The sequence below is a fragment of the Lathamus discolor genome, chromosome W (genome assembly GCF_037157495.1).
Source record: "Lathamus discolor isolate bLatDis1 chromosome W, bLatDis1.hap1, whole genome shotgun sequence".
Lineage (NCBI taxonomy): Eukaryota > Metazoa > Chordata > Aves > Psittaciformes > Psittacidae > Lathamus > Lathamus discolor.
Genome location: NC_088908.1, coordinates 4,233,463 through 4,251,019, shown reverse-complemented (window position 1 = coordinate 4,251,019; position 17,557 = coordinate 4,233,463). Strand labels below are relative to the sequence as shown.

At 46.5% G+C, this 17,557-nt stretch overlaps 1 protein-coding gene across 2 annotated transcripts in view; it reads right to left on the bottom strand.

Moving 5' to 3' along the window:
* Nucleotides 1-13,066, bottom strand: part of LOC136004197 (nuclear transport factor 2-like) — a 51,828-nt gene extending 38,762 nt beyond the window's left edge. Inside the window, exon 1 of one of the 2 annotated variants that reach the window (XM_065660477.1) lies at nt 12,977-13,066. The gene's annotated coding sequence lies outside the window, so the exon portion shown is untranslated. The other variant, XM_065660476.1, reaches the window with a different exon arrangement.
* Between the last annotated feature and the right edge of the window lie 4,491 nt (nt 13,067-17,557).

Sequence of the window (17,557 nt, the reverse complement as noted above, 5' to 3'; positions counted from 1 at the left end):
TCACGTATGCACCCCGTGCTGCAATAAAGAATGCTGCTTTCAAGAACTCCACATTAAGTCTTGGAGAGTTTCCTCAGCTGACCTTTACAGTAGCAAAGTCACAACTCGCATACAGAAGTGGAGAATGAAAATAAAACTGATCAATTGCTACCACCTTATATTCACATACTTTAACAATTCTAACCAGACCAAGAAGCTGGCAAGCACTTGCTATTTCAACTTCATCTCATTTACTGTAAACAATTAACATGTTAATATTGACTACTGCAAGTGCCTTATACCAACTGATCTATCTGTTCAGCTCCTCAGTATTTCACCATCCCCAGGCCACTCTAAGGAAGGATGTCCTCTCAATGATACACAACAGGAGTTAATTCACTAGCTCTTTGCTTAACACACTTAGTTCCCTCTTCTATGCTGTCACTAAAGGTGAAGTACACTTGGCATTTGTCTGAGTCTGTAGCAATTTCAAGATACAAACCATGAGTTTTCACAGTGCTGAGAACCTGCAGGTCCCAGGGAAGGTACTGGAAGCTCAGGGGCATCCCACACTTCCAAACAGGAGTCCCTCTAGAAATAGAGGGATTAGACATACAGCATGTACAAAAGTCCAGGCAGACCCAGTCTAGAAATGATCATGCAGGATCAGTACGATTGCTTTACCATGCCAATGAGCTTTTCAAGACAGCAAATTAATTTTCTTTATCCTGTTCTCTCTAAAAGACTGAAGAAATGGGCTAAAATTCAAAATGCAACAGCACTGCACTCAATACCCATGACATTATATTTTAAGATCCAAGCTTACTTCAAACTCTATTATAGTTGCTAAACATCAAGATCTGACAGCCACTAGACCCTCTTTGCAATCCCCAACCAGGAACCCTTGAGCTACAGGCCTGTGTTGTACTGCAAGTGTACAAAAGGGTGAAATTCTGGTTTAAGATGCAAGACATGACATCTATTTTGGCTTCCTTTAGATATCAATTACTTACACACCTGTAAGTGGTTCTGGAACTGTCAAATTATTAAAAGAAGCAAACCAACATATTACCAAGTTCTCCACATCAAGCATCACCAGGCCTAGCTTTCTGTGCAGAAAAGAAAGCTCTTTTCATGTTTTAGGCCTTTGGCTGTTTGAGCATTATTCACACAAACAGGAAGTGAAATGGTTCAAACCCTAGTCCAGAAGTTTTAAGGTTACACAAATTTGGCCACACTTACAGAAGAGCAAATATCTTATTAGATCAATGGTGTAACAGGAGGTAGCATACAAGTTTTCAGAGTGGTAAATTCAACTAACAAAGTAAAATACAGACCAAGAAATGCTAGAGCTTAGATCCCCAGAACTACTTGTGGAAGAAAATGGCTGGAATCTATGGAACAGAGAACGTGACAGCATAGAGACCTGGCAAAGTGGTTGTCCCTGTTGAGAAAGGGATGCTCTGCAGCCTGTGAAAGAGGAGAGGCTCAGCAGGAGGAGCTTTGATGGGACAGGGCACCCCAAAAGCATGCTGTGAGTTTTGACCTTTAACTAATGCTGGCTGAATGCTAGCTCTTAAGTACACCTCAGAAACTGAATTTTATTTAAGTATGAGGTCAAAGATGCGCAAAACATACCTATTCCATTTTTTAATGGGATGGACAGGGCAACCTGGTCTAGTGGAAGGTGTCCCTGCCCATGGCAGGGGACTGAAACTGGATGAGCGAAAAAACAAAATTATAGTTTTATTGAATATTCCACCTTAATTCCTCATGGAAAAGGAAAAAGCTTCCTTAAGCTAATTAACTTTCTTTGTCATAGGTTCAGCTATAGCAGTCATTTTTCAAATGGGGCCCTGAGCAACAACAAGCCTTTGAGCAAATTAAACGAGAGATAGTTCATGCAGTAGCCCTTGGACCAGTCCAAGGCCAGATGTGAAAAGTGTACTCTACACCGCAGCCTGGGAGAATGGTCCTACCTGGAGCCTCTGGCAGAAAGCTCTAAAGGAGACTTGAGGTAGATCCCTCAGCGTTTGGAGTCAGGGATACAGAGGATCCGAGGCAGGCTACACTCAAACTGAAAAAGAGATACTGGCAGCTTATGAAGGGGTTTGAGCTGCTTCAGAGGTGACTGGCACTGAAGCACAGTTCCTCCTGGCACCCTGGTTGCCCGTGATGGGCTGGATGTTCAAAGGCAGAGTCTCCTCTACATATCATGCAACTGATGCTAGATGAAGCCTTGTGTGGGATGGTTTAGTGTGAGGTGTCCCTGTCCATGGCAGGGGGGGTTGGAACTAGATGATCTTGAGGTCCTTTCGAACCCTAACTATTCTATGATTCTATTCTATGATTCTATGAAGTAAGTGAGCCACACTAACTGCACAGCTAGCTAGAATAGGAAATCCCAGGCGTCCAGGAATTCTAGAAGTCATCATGAACCAGCCAGAGGGCAGAGGTTTTGGAATGTCACCAGAGGAGGTGTGGAGAAGTGGCTAACAGAGAAAGGTCACGTTCCCATCAACGAGCTGAAATAGAACATTTGTTTAGAGAATGGTGCAGACTTACTAGCACCAGATAATGAGGAACTGAAGGACACCGGCAAACGGCAACATGCTATGACCAATCACAGCCAAGGACACTAAGCGATAAGTGCATGAGAAAGAGGATGGTGGGGGGCTGCACGGTGTAGCTGCAAAAGTGTAGAGTTTACGCAATACCTTATTTGTGCCAGAACCAATCAAGTGCCTAGTATTTGCATATTCACTGTTATATAAACCAAAGGTAGAAGCCCAATAAACGAATCGTGCTTATTGATCACAATGGTCGTGTTGATTCCTCCCTGCTGCAACAAGGAGGAGGTGATGCGTACTGAAGAGGCCCCACCATATAATACACTGTCGGAAAATGAAAAGCAATATGCCTTGCTTACTGATGGGTCTTGTACAAACATGGGGAGGCCTGGCAGATTGACTATATCACAATCCCACCAACCTGCCAAGGCAAATGCTGTGTGCGTACCATGATGGAAGCAACCACTGGATGGCTGGAAACATATGCAGTGACCACACCACTGCCTGGAACACTATCCTGGCCCTGGAGAAACAGATTTTGTGGCGACACGACACCCCAGAGAGAAATGAGTCAGACAATGGGACTCATTTTCAGAACAACCTTATAGACACTTGGGGCAAAGAACATGGCATTGAGTGGTTATATCACATCCCTTACCAGTCTCTGGGAAAATCAAACGGTACGAGCTGTTAAAAACTACACTGATGAGCAATGGGTAGTGGGACTTTCAAACACTGGGATACACATTTACCAAAAGCCACCTGGTTGGTCAACACCAGAGGATCTGCCAACAGAGCTGGCCCAGCCCAGTCAGAACTTTTACATACTGTAGAAGGGGATACAGGTCCTGTGGTGCACAGAAAGAATTTGCTGGGGAAGACAGTTTGGGTGATTCCTGCTTCAGGTAAAGGCAAACCCACTTGTGGGATTGCTTTTGCTCAGGGACCCAGATATACTTGGTGGGTAATGTGGGAAGATGGGGAAGTCTGATGTGTACCTCAAGGGGATTTGATTTTAGGGGAAAACAGCCAATTAACTCTATTGTATGCTGTTGCCTGCTATGTAGCACTTCTATAGCCCACCAACTAGATGTCTTCAGGACACCAGCAACTGACCCTGACTTCCATCCGATCATCATCCCCACAGAGAATGAACTTAGACAAAACCAGACTGGCTTAGCAGTGACCAGATGAGTTCCACAGTCTCATCAGCAGGCAACAATCCAACACTGCACATAAGTCTCTCCTGCTCTGAAAGACTGTTACAAGAGATGGAACCCAACATCATCGACTGGATGAATCCATCAGCTTTACAGGGATTGGTCCATGGACTACGGAATGATATCTGTGTGTGTGTGTGTGTGTGTGTGTGTGTGTATATGAGGCAAAAGCGATGGTATACTGAAAAATGTAGAATCTGAGCATGACGTGAATGGTATAGAATAAGGGGTGGATACTGTCCTGGGTTCAGCAGTAGCAGTCATTTTTCTCCTTCTTAGTAGCTGGTGCAGTGCTATGGTTTTGACTTTCAGACTGGGAAAAATGCTGGTAACACCGATATTTTTAGTTGCTGCTAAGTAATATTTACTCTGACCAAGGACTTCCTGAGTCTCATGATCTGTCAGGGAGGAGGGGAAGCCGGAAGGAAGCAGAGACAGGACACCTGACCCAGACTAGCCAAAGGGGTAATTCCATACCACAGCACATCATGCCTAGTATAGGAACTGGGGGAAGTTACCCAGAAGGGCTAGATAAGTGCTCAGGTTGGGCTAGGTATTGGTCAGCAGGTGGCGAGTGGTTGTATTCTCTCTTCCCTTGTTATTTCCCTTATCATTATTATTGGTGGTGGTTCAGGACATTGGTCGCTCAAGATTGTCCCAGGAGATGACAGTCCTGTTCAGAAACATCCTGAATGCCTAAGTGGCCTTTTTTCCAACCAGATTTGCCTATCCCACATTGCCCTTAATCATCGTGCTTGTAGTAAGCGTGGGTAAGCCCCTTCCCAAATCTTCGCTCACGAAGCCAAGCCATTAATCAATTATTATTGGCAGTAACAGTAATAGTTTTGTATTATACTTTAGTTATTGGACTGTTCTTATCTCAACCCATGATACTTACTTTCTTTTGATTCTCCTCCCCATCCCTCCTGTAGTGGGGGTAGGAAGAAGAGGGGAGTAAGCAAACGGCTGCATGGTTCTGGGCTTAAACCACAACACACTTCTAAGCTACTCCATCACATCCACTTCAGAACATCACAGTCCATTTGATTAACAGCTTCTATGTATAAGCACAGTAGCAAAGCTAAGCTAACATCACAGAGTGTAACACTTTAATTAATATTACTCAATTTCCCAGAATCTGCTCATATTAAAGCATTTATCCCCACCTCAAATACCACCCAGCAGTCAGTGCTCAAGCTGAAACCCAATCCAGTCCACAAAACCTGCAGCTGCCAGCAACCATCTCTTCAACAGGTACACACTGATACTGCAGAACTGGGATTGCTCTTCCACAGCAACATCTAAATCACATTTTCCAATACCTTTGCCAGGCCACACACTGACATCCTCAAGAGTAAACTCCAGCCCTCCACATATCTCTGACCACACCTTCCTACAAATCTCACCCTACAAGGTGCCATGGTATCCCCAATATCTTCATCCCATGCCCGTCCCTTGGTCTGGAACTGCCACTGCTGCACAACACCTTGGCGTACACAGCATCCCTGCACACACAGCAAAGCTCTCACAGACAGTATCCTGCAGCACGGGAGAGGGAATTCATGCCCTATACCACGCAGAACTTCCCAGTTTCCTAGCACACCAGGCTTTCCTACACACAGTTACAGATTCTCAACACCAACTGGTTTCCACAGCCCCACAATCCCAGCAGCCCTGCCCACAGAGTCCATATTGCCCAGTGCTTCTGTTGCTACTTAATGTTGCCAAATCATCAAAGGTGATGCTACACCCCAAAGCCTTTCTCCCCACTTCCTCATAAGTTCCTCCAGCTTGTCCTGCACCACCAGCCATACTGGTCCAGGAGGGAGACAACTGCCTGAATTAAGCTCCCCCTCATCTGCTTTGACACATGGCAGATGGCACCAATACCATGGGAAGCTGCATGACGCAGAGAGCAGTAGCACCAAGAAGGAAGATGTATCAAGGTATGAAACAGCAGAAGACTAGAAGAGAATGAAGCCTTCACATGGGCCATGAGTGACCTTGAATTAGACCAGGGCCTAAGGCAGCAGGTATTCTGTCCACAGAATCTTTACCATGGCTTGACCCAGTTTAGGAGTTCTTATCTACACTCATCCCTCTCCCTTCTCTGCTATAACTCTGGACATGAGAGATCAGCACAAACGTACCAAGACTGCCTGTAACTCCTAAAGGGGAACACAGTCCTTCTAAGACCCATTTCTGCAAATGGGTCTGGATGAAACCTCTTCCCATTGCCTCCTTCACAAACAAGGGACCACAGAACAATCTGGAAAAATTGTCTATCAGCACACTGCAGCACAAAGTCCATCCTTCTGTTAAAGTTACATCAGAGCTACACAGAGGTGCAACCTAAGGAAAAGCCACTTTTTCACCTGGCCAAGTAGAAAGAGTTGGCTGCCAACAGACAGATGGCTTCCCCTGGAACATGTAAGCACCAGTGACATCTGGAGCATGTGAGATATCAGCACGTCTCTGCAATATGGAGAAAGACCCAATAATTAAAGAACTGGCTGGATGGCCGCACACAAAGAGTTGTGGTCAATGGCTCGATGTCCGGCTGGAGACCGGTAACAAGTGGTGTCCCTCAGGGATCGGTGTTGGGACCAGTGTCCTGTTTAACATCTTAGCCGCTGACATGGACAGTGGGATTGAGTGCGCCCTCAGCAAGTTTGCCGATGACACCAAGCTGTGTGGTCCAGTTGATATGCTGGAGGGAAGGGATGCCATCCAGAGGAACCTTGACACGCTTGTGAGGCGGGCTGATGCCAACCTTATGAAGTTCAACCATGACAAGTGCAAGGTCCTACACCTGGGTCGGAGCAATCCCAGGCACAGCTACAGACTGGGCAAAGAAGAGATTCAGAGCGGCCCTGCAGAGAAGGACTTGGGGGTGCTGGTCGATGAGAAAACGAACATGAGCCCGCAGTGTGCGCTCGCAGCCCAGAAAGCCAACCGTATCCTGGGCTGCATCAAAAGGAGCGTGACCAGCAGGTCAAAGGAGTTGATCCTGCCCCTCTACTCTGCTCTTGTGAGACCTCACCTGGAGTATTGTGTGCAGTTCTGGTGTTCTCAACATAAAAAGGACATGGAACTGCTGGAACAAGCCCAGAGGAGGGCCACGAGGATGATCAGGGGACTGGAGCACCTCCCATACGAAGATAGGCTGAGGAAGTTGGGGCTGTTCAGCCTGGAGAAGAGAAGGCTGCGTGGGGACCTAATAGCAGCCTTCCAGTACCTGAAGGGGGCCTATAGGGATGCTGGGGAGGGACTCTTCCTCAGGGACTGTAGTGACAGGACAAGGGGTAACGGGTTAAAACTTAAACAGGGGAAGTTTAAATTGGATATAAGGAGGAAATTCTTTCCTGTTAGGGTGGTGAGACACTGGAATCGGTTGCCCAGGGAGGTTGTGAGTGCTCCATTCCTGGCAGTGTTCAAGGCCAGGTTGGATGAAGCCTTGTGTGGGATGGTTTAGTGTGAGGTGTCCATGTCCATGGCAGGGGGGTTGGAACTAGATGATCTTGAGGTCCTTTCCAACCCTAACTATTCTATGATTCTATGAATTGTTTCAACTAGCAGTTATGTTTGCTGCATTATCAGACCTGGACACATGCATGCTTTAAAATTAAGTCATAAAAAATTAAGTCTTTCTGAATACAAACATGGCAGACCTGCACTTCTAAAGAGTCCTTAAAGAAGTCAACAAAAACTAATATGAGCAGTAGTAAAGTATAATGTAAAGTACTAGAGAAAACAAAGGTGGTCTCCCAGAGATGGCCACATTTAAAAAACAAGCTGGATTCAAAGAATCCATGAACAACCATCATGGGCAAATAAGATCAGTAAAGACTTGCTGATCTGCAGAACACCAAGAAACAAACAACTGAATTTAAAGAGGAAAAAGCCTCAAACCAATACATTCTAACATGCTAGTGGAGGAAATAAAGAAACCCAAAACATTTGCTATCCAGTTATGACTACACTTATTCCATAAGTAATCAGAACATTAATAAATCACACTTCAAGCTGGCCCTATACACCACTGCACCAAAGTTTAACTCTCTTAAGACTGAATTCAAGCTATTTTCCGGAAAGTTTGAAAGTCAGCACCAATACCCCCCTTAAATTGGTGTTGTTGGTCCAAGGGAACATGTGAATCCATAGCAAACACAATTTAGACCATCAGTTGCTGCAACCTTCACTACTGATTAACAAGAGTAAATAAGGACAATGAAAGAGCTCTCAAGTTGTTTCAGTTCCTATTATTCATCCAATTTCTATCAGGTATTTTTGATCGCTTAGATGAAAAAGAATGAGCAGACTTTAGACTGCAATAAAAAATGAAAAAGCAAAATGGCAAACATGTTTTAGACTATTTTTCCTTCACTCATTTCTATTGCCACTAAAACCGAATAGGAGCATCTCCTGCACACAATGAGACAAGCATCACAGGACCACTTAATCCAGTCTTTAATAGTCACACCAGCATCCTCAGGACACTCAGTCCCCTGAACTGGATGACAGATGGGGAACTGATTGAAGTCCCCATAATCCAAGAAGAAATGGTTAGTGATCTCCTGCTCCACTTAGATGTACACAAGTCTATGGGGCCAGATGGGTTCCACCCAAGAGTGAAGGAACTGGCAGAGGATCTTGCCAAACCACCCTCCACCATCTATCAGCAGTCCTGGTGTAGCGGGCAAGTCCCAGAGGACTGGAGGTTGGCCAATATGACAACTCTCTACAAAAAGTGCAAGATCATCCCCCTGTACTGGGCACTGGTGAGGCCACACATCGAATCCCATGTACAGTTCTGGGCCCCTCATGACAAGAGACATTGAGGTGCTGGAGTGGGGCCAGAGAAGGGCAACAGAGCTGGTGCAGGGCCTGGAACACAAGTGTGGTGAGGAACGGCTGAGGGAACTGGGGTTGCTTAATCTGGAGAAGGCTCAGGGGGACCTTATTGCTCTCTACAACTGCCTGACAGGAGGATGGAGCAGGAGGGGTCAGTCTCTTCTCCCAAGGAGGAAGTGACAGGACAAGAGGAAACACCCTCAAGCTTCACCAGGGGAGGTTTAGATGGAGATTAGGAACAATTCCTTCCCCAAAGGGTGTTCAAGCATTGGAACAGGCTGCCCAGGGCAATGGTGGAGTCACCATCCCTGGAAGCATTCACAAACCATGTGGACAAGACCCTTAGTGATGTGGTTTAGTGGTGGCCTTGGTAGTGCTAGGCAATGGTTGGACTTGATCTTAAAGGTCTTTTCCAACCTGGTTGATTCTATGATTCAGACAGTCTATTCAATTACACCCAGAATCACCTGATAACAGGTCACCTTCCTTTAGCAAAGGCACACACTCTCAACAGAAGAAAACATGCAAATTATCACAGAATAATTCAGGTTGTAAGGTACCTCCTCCAGCTCAAAGCAGGGTCAGCTAAGAGATCAGACAAGACTGACCATGCCTTTATCCACACCTTGATCCCAAAAACCTCTTGATGATTGAGACTACATAACCTCTGTGGGCAATCTTTTCCAATGCCTGACTGTCCTCATGCAGAGGGCAGCTCTCCTACATCCCTCCTGTTCCAGTTCATGCCCCTTGTCTCCTATCCCTCCACCCAGCACCCCTCCGAAAAGCCTGGCTCCATTCTCCTGATAATGGCTGACAGGTATCAGAGGCTACACCTAAGCACCACTCAAGCCTTCTCTTCCAACAGGCTAAGCAAGCCCAAGACCAGGCATCAGGTACATTAACATAGGGATGATGGAATACTGCAACGTACTCAGGGACATCATGCACCATCAGTCATTTACCTTAAATACACTGCACTTTTCTGATAAATGCTAATTCAGTGGTCAACCTTTTTCCATTTAAAAAACTCTGAAATTTCCCATTGAGAAGCAAATTAAGGCATTCAGAGACTGAAAGAAAGAAGTGCTTCTCCTAGGTACCTTCGCTATCATCTCCACATCAGCTGACCAATCTATGGAGGTTAATCTGAAAATTACTGCTCCAGGACCATCAGAAATTACTGATTTCAACAGAGACCTTCACCAAGTAATTGCTATGGGTTGCATTGTGCAAGAAATTACATTATTCTAAATATGCTTTCAGATCTAAAAATACTTATGTCTATATATGTGAACAGTAGAAGGATGGAAAGGGAAAGAAGGGAAGAATGACAAGGTACAGTCTGTTTCATTCAAAGAAAATACAGAAAATAAATTGACTTCCCCCTTCTCTTTTTATTCCTCTACTTCAACTTCATTAAAAGAAATTAATGCAGGAATTATGCCAACCTGAAGTAGATGGGGTTTTTTTGTTATAGATGTCAGCAGGTACAAGGCCACTAGCAAACAAAACACATGGGGAGGACTCTGGAAAAGCTTTTACTGTGACTACAGCTTGATGCTTGCCCTGTCTGCAACCCAACAACCCAGTAGAGTTGCAAAGCAAAGTGACTTTCAAATATAGAGACACCTATTACACATAATTGGAAAGGAAAACATAATGTTAACAATGCTCCACATCTGCCATTCCCCCCCCCCCCCAGTATTCTTTATGCAAGCCAAAAACTGAATTCAAGTTTCCATTTCTTTTCCCCAGGATGAACCTAAGACTGCTCAGTTTTAAAATAACAGAGGAGACATGGGGGAATTGGGGAGGAGGGGAGGAGAACTGCTGCGCTGCATTTTTCTTCACCTTATAGGCACTGTAACATAATATTAAATCTCCAAGAAACAGCAGAAGATAGGTAGAACTATCTGTATCATGACAACTGTTTCCAGTTAAAAAACAGCCTTTTTTTTTTTTTCTTAAGTTATAGAAGCAAAGGCACCAAATTTCAGTTATATGTTCTTCTCTATCAAATCAAACTTAACCAGGTTTGCTCATGAACTCAGTAGGAAAATAATATTCAGTGTCAATTTTCATTCTAACTAGAACTTCTACCAACAACTGCAATCTGACCCTTGCAATTTTTCTTGTGGTTCACAACTGAAGTTCAGGACATTTGAAAACAATCAGTGTTGTATGTTCATTAAGGCAGCCAGTTGTGTAAATAACAGCCCTGAATTAGATGAACTAGATGATCTTTAAGGTCCCTCCCAATCCTAATCATTCTATGATTCTATGAAGATAGCACAAAGGTAATCATCCCTAAAAACATAACTCTAGGTACCCTCATGCAGTGCTAAATACAAGAGGACCAAAATAACATTGCTATTTCACATTATATTGCCCCATAATTTTAGGTTTAGCCCCAGCATTCCTCTATTACTGACTGGTGTCATTCCAAACATAGAAAGCTTTCTCCAATACGCTTTATGATCAGTAAGCTTTTCATGTGTGTAAGCAAGGCTGCTTGTACCTCACCTCTATACAATTGGTATCAGGTCTTTGGTTGAGCTCCAAATTTACAAGAAACATCTGCGAAAGTCACCAGAACTTTTCTGAACATGTCTACCTCATACAACAATCCTGCTTCCAGAAACATGGTACATATGCACACAAATATGAATATCTAAACTGCCTGTGAAGCCACAGTACCCAGGAGTTTCAGAACTGAAAGTAATCATACTTAAAATGTTACCAGCTATTAGTATATATCATAATCCTCACACAAAACATACTCTACACCATCACTAACTAGACAACTCCACTACTAAGGAGACAAAATAAATCCCAGCAGAGAACTACAGAAAGTTGCCCCCATTTGCACTGTTCTAAAGAACTGAACATGGTTGTTAAAGCAAATCTATTTCAACCCATCTACCAAATAGCTTACAATCTTTGAGAAGCACTTGAGATAATAATTAGGACCCCAGTGGGAAACCAGCTGAATAGTCCAAAAGCAAGCTAAAATATCATTGTACTTTAAATTAGATGATGTGTTTCACTGGCAATGATACTAACTATGGTATGCACTTCTATGTGAAGATCTGTGAAATGCCTGTTTTTGCCACTGCTAAAAGAAAACTTAAAGTCACCAGACAGCATTACTTGAACACCAGAAAAAGAGAAATTAAAAAGAATATCAACTTGAGAAGGCAATTAATTAAGGAATCAGATTAACTTTCAAGTAACAGTCCTGCACCTGATTCCTATTCAAACATTTACCTGAACTTTGTTCCAATTTGTCTGCAACACTGTGTATGCCAGAAATACAGCTCTAAAAGACACATTTACACTGGAAGCATTGGACTTCAAATAAGAACAACCAGTTGATGCATTATCACAGCCTACCTTTGATAGGAAGTTAAACGGGAATTGCAAGAGCAGCATCTTGGGGACTTAATGTCTCCAGAAAGATGTCCCATGTTAACAAAATGCAACACATGCTCCTTGCTACTATAAATTACTGTAGGTTTTGATTGTTTTTAAAACTAAAAGGGTGACAACAGCTAAAGAGATGAAAGAAAAAATAACCCCAAACTTCTTGTAGAATCACACTGGAAACTAGCAACTCAAAGGAAAACCCACCCGGCTGCAGCAAATCCCTGAACACATGCACTTTCGGTAACTTTCCTCCAAGGAAGCATGAACGCTGCATTTCCTATGTGACAACGCGATTCTACCACGTCAATCCTGGCACAAGCTCCTAGTAAGTAGTAATATAGCAAGAACAGGAACACTCGAAGCACACTCCAGTGTAAATTTCGGCTACACAAATCAGCTCTGAGAGTTCCCTCCCTCTCTCTCTCCCTTCCCTCCCCCCCCCCCCCCGACAACTCACAGACATCGTTTTGGCTATCGCAAAACGAGGTGGAAGCACCGCCAAGCACCAAGAAAAACTCCCGGTACCTCAGACCACCGCTCTCCCGGGCAGTGCCGATACTTTGGCGGGGCAGAGGAGCAGCCGTCACCTCCCAGCCACCCGGAGCTACGCCCACAGGACTGAGACCCCTCGCTCTTACCGGAGGAGCCGGGACAGAGGCCTACCCCCACCGCCCGTGGGACCGCGCCCAGACCCCTCAGCCTCAGGCAGAGCCGCTCCCTCAGCCGTTAAGCGCGGGCGCTGGCCGCGGCTCCTCTGGGACTGCGCTGCGGCGTCTCAAAGACGGAGAAGGTCAGGGTGGCTGCAGCCCAGTCCGAGGAAGGGCCGCAGCCAACGAGCGCGGGGTGGGGCGGCGCCACACCATGTACCAGTCGGCGGTAGAACTGAGGAAAGGCCGGTCCTCAGTCCCACCATCCCGCACTCACCCAACAACTCCCACTATGGCGGCAGTAACACTGTGCATGACGCAAACACCTTCAACCTCTCTCAACCACGTTACGTTCCCCGCCCCGAAGCACACCGGGACAGCAAGTCCCGCCAACCACCGGCGCGTGCTATGAGAGGAACATGGAGGACTACAACTCCCGGTGTGCTCCGCGCCACCGCCCGCGGTGACTCATTTGAATGAAGGGAGGGGGGCTTTGCGGTGCTGGGTTCGCAAGACGATGTTAAGGAGCACTGTGGGATAGTGGCTGGAACACGGAGGGGGAGGCGAAGGTAGAGGAGGGTGATTTCTCTCGCCTCAGTGGGGTCTACCTTGAACTCTCTGTCAGGGTCCTGGGGCCACTGCTGGGCAAACCCAGCGGTCCCGCCTGCCCCACTACCGCCCAGCCTTCCCCGGGCGGCTCTGCCGTGCTCTGTTCTCTCGCGAGCCGGCGGCAGGAGGGTCGCAGCCCTGTAAGGGCCCGCCTTAGGCCTGGGCTTTCGTTACAGCTGTACCGGACCTGTAACCGGGACGGGATGTCACCCCGGACAGGGAAGCTCTGAGAGCTATAGGCCCCGAGCGAGGAAGGAGGAAATGAAAAGCAGCCAGAGCTACAGATCTCTGTGATTCTCCCCATCTACTGCCCTCTGAGGAGCCCCCCACCTGCAGTCCTGCGTCCAGCTCTGGGACAACAGCACAAGAAGTATGTGCAGCTGTTTGAGCAAGTCCAGAGGAGGCCACAGAGCTGCTGCAAGGGCTGGAGCAGCTCTGCTCTGGAGCCAGGCTGAGAGAGCTGGCCTGGTTCAGCCTGGAAAAGGCTCCTATAAGGGGAGAGCTTAGAGCAGTTCCAGTGCATAAAGGCAGCTTTAAGCTAGATGTGTTGGGGGAGGGAGGCTTTGATCCATTCCAACACTCCCAGTCACTTGCCAGCACCTGTAATAAATGCTTGGAGTGATGAAGAGATATTACAGCTGCTCCAGCCAATAAGTTGGCTTTATTTGGAGCTCGGCTCAGATGCTTCCATACCAACACCTGTACTATGGGGAATAAGGGATGTGTGCACGTCTATGGGGATATGATATAATAGGTATCACAGAAAAATGGTGGGATGGCTCCTATGACTGGAGTGTTGGAATGGAAGGTTACAGGCTCTTTAAAAAAGACAGGCCCGGCAGGTGGAGAGGGGGAGTTGCCCTTTATGTTAGGGATAGGCTGGAGAGTATGGAACTCTGTCTGGGGACAGGTGAGCAGTTTAGAGAGAGTTTGTGGGTCAGGGTTAAAGGGAGAACAGCTAAGGGGGACATTACTGTGGGGATCTGTTACAGGCCGCCTGATCAAGAGGACTCTGTGGATAAAGCGACAGATAGGAAAAGCCTCACGCTCACAGGCCCTTGTCTTCATGGTGGACTTCAAACATCCTGATATCTGTTGGAGGGATGGTACGGCCCGGCACAAGCAATCCAGGAGGTTCCTTGATTGTGTGGAAGACAACTTCCTCCAGCAAATAATAGAGGAGCCAACAAGGAGAGGTACCATGCTTGACCTCGTACTCATCAACAGGGAGGGGCTGATTGGAAATGTGATGCTCCAGGGAAGCCTTGCCTGCAGCGATCATGAGATGGTGGAGTCAGAGATCCTCAGGGCCGTGAGAAGAGCATGCAGCAAGCTCACTGCCCTGGACTTCAAGAGAGCAGACTTTGGCCTCTTCAGGAGCCTGCTTAGTAAGGTTCCATGGGATAAAGCCCTGGAGGGCACAGAGGCCCAAGACTGTTGGTTGATATTCAAGGATCACCTGCTACAAGCTCAGGAGTGTTGCATCCTGACTAGAAGAAAATGCGGCAGGAGCGACAGGAGACCTCCATAGATGGATAAGGAACTGCTGAAGAAACTTAGAGGGGAATAAAGAAGCTTATAAAAGGTGGAAGCGAGGACAGGTGGCCTGGAAAGAATATAGGGATATTGTCTGGGAAGCTAGGGACAAGGTCAGGAAAGCTAAGGCCCAATTAGAATTAAATCTGGCAAGGGATATGAAAGATAACAGGAAGGGCTTCTATAGGTATGTAGCAAATAACAGACAGACAGACATGTGGGCCCTCTCCGGAAGCTATCAGGAGAAATGGCTACCTTGGATTTGGAGAAGGCTGACGTTTTTAATGACTTCTTTGCCTCAGTCTTCACTGGCAAATGCTCTGACCACACCACTCAAGTCTTGGAAGGCAGATGCAGGGACTGTGAGAATGAAGACCTTAGGCCCACTGTACGAGAGGATCTGGTTCAAGATCATTTTAAGAACCTGTATGTGCACAAGTCCATGGGACCTGACGAAATCCATCCACGGGTCCTGAAGGAGTTGGTGAATGAAGTTGCTAAGCCGCTCTCCATCATATTTGAAAAACCATGGCAGCCAGGTGAAGTTCCCAATGACCAGAAAAAATGAAATATAACCCCCATTTTCAAGAAGGGGAAAACGGAAGATGTAGGGAACTACAGACCAGTCAGTCTGGGGCAGCCACAGCTTCTCTGAGCAACCTGTGCCAGTGCCTCACCTCCCTCACAGGGAAGAACATCTCATCTCATTCTCCCCTCTGTCAGGTTAAAGCCATTCCCCCTTATCCTGTCCTTTCAGGCCCTTGTCCAAAGTCCCCTCCAGGTGTCTTAGAATCATAGGGGTTGGGGGTTGGGGTTGGAAAGGACCTTAATATCATCTAGTTCCAACCCCCCTGCCATGGGTAGGGACACCTCATATTAGACCATGTCACCCAAAACTCCATCCAGCCTGGCCTTGAACACTGCCAGGGATGGAGTATTCACAACTTCCCTGGGCAACCTATTCCAGTGCATCACTACCCTCACAGTAAAGAACTACTTCCTTATATCTAACTCCAATCTCCTCTAACTTTGAAGCCATTAGCCCTTGTCCTATCAGTACAGTCCCTGATGAAGAGTCCCTCCCCAGCAGCCTTCTAGGCCCCTTCAGATACTGAAAGGCTGCTCTGAGGTCTCCATGCAGCCTTCTTTTCTCCAGGCTGAACAGCCCCAACTTTCTCAGCCTCTCTTCATACAGGAGGTGTTCCAGCCCCCTGACCATCCTTGTGGCCCTCCTCTGGACTTACTCAAGCAGCTCCATGTCCTTTTTATGTTGAGGACACCAGAACTGTACACAATACTCCAAGTGGGGTCTCACGAGAGCAGAGGGGTAAGATCACCTCCTTTGACCTGCTGGTCATGCTCCTTTTGATGCAGCCCAGGATACGGTTGGCTTTCTGGGGTGAATGCACACTGAAGCTGGCTCATGTTCATTTTCTCATCAACCAACACCCCCAAGTCCTTTTTCACAGGGCTGCTTTGAATGTCTTCTCTGCCCAATCTGTAGCTGTGCCGGGGATTGCCCCGTCCCAGGTGCAGGACCTTGTACTTGGCTTGGTTGAACTTCATGAGGTTGGCATCTACCCATCCCACAAGCGTATTGAGGTCCCTCTGGATGGCATCCCTTCCCTCCAGTGTATCAACCGAACCACACAGCTTGGTGTCATCAGCAAACTTGCTGAGGGCGCACTCAATCCCACTGTCCATGTCAGCAACGAAGATGTTGAACAAGACACTGGTCCCAACACCAATCCCTGAAGGACACCTCTCATTACTGTTCTCCAGTTCGACATTGAGCTGTTGACCACAACTCTTTGCATGCAGCCATCCAGCCAGTTCTTTATCCACTGAGTGGTCCATCCATCAAATTGATGTCTCTCCAGTTTAGAGACAAGAATGTCGTGTGGGATAGTGTTGAACACTTTGCGCAAGCCCAGGTAGATAATGTCTTCCAACAGGTTTCATCCATGAAAAAAAGGCAAACCTGTGTGCCAATGCTCTGTTGGTCACTGTCTTATGGTTTCTTTCCCTATGTAGCCTGGAATGGGTGATTTTCTTCCCCTTTCACCCTTGTTTTCTGGCTGAGGTGCTGGTTCATGCCTAGGAGAAAATTATGAGCTTTTCCATTGTCTTTATCATGATGTTCTCAGATCTCCAACTGCTATCCTTAGATGTATTCATGTGCTCTGCACCTTGAGTCTGCTACTGATGTCTCTCCACCCTGGCGGGGGAAAGATGTCAGTGGAATGACTGGCACTATCCTGATTGCAGTTCTTTGTGGTTTCTGCTTAAGAATTTGTGTCATGAACAAAATGTATTTTTTAAATTGTGGAATCTGTGACACTCTTACATGAGTGAACAGTTTGTGCGTGGTGAGCCTGACCCATTGGATTTCTCTAGGAAGGTGTAGGAACTGGGTTGATTACACACCAATGCAAAGCTATGAATATACAGAAAAAGCTACTTCTCATTTGTTCTTCATATGGAAAGACAAAGGAGAAGGATTTGCGTGGACCGCCTGGGGTCCCTCATACTAGCTAATGTGATGTGGAGTCACTTCCAAACATAGAACCCAAGCGTGGAAATTTCAGGCTTTAGGATTGTCATGGTTTAAACAAAGTCAGCAATAAACCATACAGTCACTCCCTCACTGCCCCCCTTCTTGCCCTCCCCCTACTCCCGGAGGGACGGAGAGGAGAATCGAAAAGAATGCAAC